Raw genomic sequence first — 3,077 nt, 5'->3', positions numbered from 1 at the left:
TGGCCTGGGTGCAGCCAGCCTGGTTACAGCTCCTCCAGAACGACTCCGCACGCCCCGCACTGGGAGAGCCGGGGGCACCAGGGGCATCAGGGGCATCAGAGACTGGGGCAGGAACAGGGGCAGGGGCTTCTAGTGGTTCTAGAGATGATTTCAGATATATTATGTGTTAGCCGTCAGATTGTAAACACTCTTAGCCGTCAGATTATAAACACTGTTAGTGGTACTCTATGTGTTAGATATCAGATTGTAAACACTACTCTATGTGTTAGTGGTCAGATTGTAAACACTGTTAGTGGTCAGATTGTAAACACTACTCTATGTGTTAGTGGTCAGATTGTAAACACTACTCTATGTGTTAGTGGTCAGATTGTAAACACTACTCTATGTGTTAGTGGTCAGATTGTAAACACTACTCTATGTGTTAGATATCAGATTGTAAACACTACTCTATGTGTTAGTGGTCAGATTGTAAACACTACTCTATGTGTTAGTGGTCAGATTGTAAACACTACTCTATGTGTTAGATATCAGATTGTAAACACTGTTAGTGGTCAGATTGTAAACACTACTCTATGTGTTAGTGGTCAGATTGTAAACACTACTCTATGTGTTAGTGGTCAGATTGTAAACACTGTTAGTGGTCAGATTGTAAACACTACTCTATGTGTTAGTGGTCAGATTGTAAACACTACTCTATGTGTTAGTGGTCAGATTGTAAACACTGTTAGTGGTCAGATTGTAAACACTACTCTATGTGTTAGTGGTCAGATTGTAAACACTACTCTATGTGTTAGTGGTCAGATTGTAAACACTGTTAGTGGTCAGATTGTAAACACTACTCTATGTGTTAGTGGTCAGATTGTAAACACTACTCTATGTGTTAGTGGTCAGATTGTAAACACTACTCTATGTGTTAGTGGTCAGATTGTAAACACTACTCTATGTGTTAGTGGTCAGATTGTAAACACTACTCTATGTGTTAGTGGTCAGATTGTAAACACTGTTAGTGGTCAGATTGTAAACACTACTCTATGTGTTAGTGGTCAGATTGTAAACACTACTCTATGTGTTAGTGGTCAGATTGTAAACACTGTTAGTGGTCAGATTGTAAACACTACTCTATGTGTTAGTGGTCAGATTGTAAACACTACTCTATGTGTTAGTGGTCAGATTGTAAACACTACTCTATGTGTTAGTGGTCAGATTGTAAACACTACTCTATGTGTTAGTGGTCAGATTGTAAACACTACTCTATGTGTTAGTGGTCAGATTGTAAACACTGTTAGTGGTCAGATTGTAAACACTACTCTATGTGTTAGTGGTCAGATTGTAAACACTACTCTATGTGTTAGTGGTCAGATTGTAAACACTACTCTATGTGTTAGTGGTCAGATTGTAAACACTACTCTATGTTTTAATGGTCAGATTGTAAACACTGTTAGTGGTCAGATTGTAAACACTACTCTATGTGTTAGTGGTCAGATTGTAAACACTACTCTATGTGTTAGTGGTCAGATTGTAAACACTGTTAGTGGTCAGATTGTAAACACTACTCTATGTGTTAGTGGTCAGATTGTAAACACTACTCTATGTGTTAGTGGTCAGATTGTAAACACTGTTAGTGGTCAGATTGTAAACACTACTCTATGTGTTAGTGGTCAGATTGTAAACACTACTCTATGTGTTAGTGGTCAGATTGTAAACACTGTTAGTGGTCAGATTGTAAACACTACTCTATGTGTTAGTGGTCAGATTGTAAACACTGTTGGCTTTCATATCAGGTAAGCAGAGAAGAGGGGAGATGTTACCATGGTTACCTGGTTCTCCATCATCCACAAATGACACATTAGGAAGCAAACTCTCAGAGGCCCCATCCTGAAAGAGAGAGAGAGAGAGAACAGGGAAGGAGAGAGAGAGAACAGGTGAAGAGAGAGAGAGAGAGAACAGGGGAAGCGAGAAAGAGAGAGAACAGGGAAAGAGAGAGATAACAGGGAAGGAGAGAGAGAGAACAGAGGAAGAGAACAAAGGGAGAGATAAAGAGAGAGATAGAACAGGGAATGTGGGAAAGAGTGAGAACAGGGAAAGAGAGAGATAGAACAGGGGAAGAGAACAAATGGAGAGAGAAAGAGAGAGATAGAACAGGGGAAGAGAGAGAGAGAACAGGGGAAGAGAGAAACGGTTACTAAGAGAGGGATGGAGAGTAAACGGACCAGATCATTCGTGTGACTGCGTAAGCAATGATGACGCTGTTCTTGAGTCTTATATTCCCATTTATTCTGTACGCTTGTTTAACACTCACGTTAAAAACTTCTGCTCCTAGCACTGTTGACATATTGACCAACCCATTCACATAGCATTGGGATCACATTTCCTCTTTAGTTTAGTTACTTTGTGTGTGTGTGTGTGTCTATGTGTGTGTATGTGTGTATGTGAGGGAGTGTGTGTGTGTGTGAGCGTGTGTGTGTGTGTGTGTGTCTATGTGTGTGTATGTGTGTATGTGAAGGAGTGTGTGTGTGTGTGAGCGTATGTGTGTGTGTGTGTGTGAGGGAGTGTGTGTGTGTGTGTGAGCGTGTGTGTGTGTGTGTGTGTGTGTGTGTTTGTGGGTGGGAGCTTGTGTGTGTATATGAGAGTGTGTATGTGTGTGCGTGTGTATGTGTGTGTGTGTGTGTGTACGTGTGTGCGTGCGTGTGTGTGTGTGTGCGTGCGTGTGTGCGGGTGCATGTGCCTGTTTATGTGAGAGTGGACTCACCGAGTCAATATCGGTGTCATCTCCATCAAGACCATAGGACGTAGACATGTCTGACGGAGAGGAGGGGGGGGGGAGAAAAAAGAATAAGTCCATATGGACATGTTTGTGTGTGTATCTGTGTGTGTATGTGTGTGAGTGTTAGTGTGTGTGTGTGAGTGTCTGTGTGTGTTTGTGTGTGTGCGTCTGTGTGTGTGTGTGTGTGTGTGTGTGTGTGTGAGTGTGTGTGTATCTGTGTGTGTATGTGAGTGAGTGTTAGTGTTAGTGTGTGTGTGTGCGTCTGTGTGTTTGTGTGTTTGTGTGTGTGTATGTGTGTGTGTGTGCGTGTGTG

The sequence above is a fragment of the Sprattus sprattus genome (genome assembly GCF_963457725.1).
Source record: "Sprattus sprattus genome assembly, chromosome: 5".
NCBI lineage: Eukaryota > Metazoa > Chordata > Actinopteri > Clupeiformes > Clupeidae > Sprattus > Sprattus sprattus.
Note: the sequence above shows the minus strand (reverse complement) of the source record.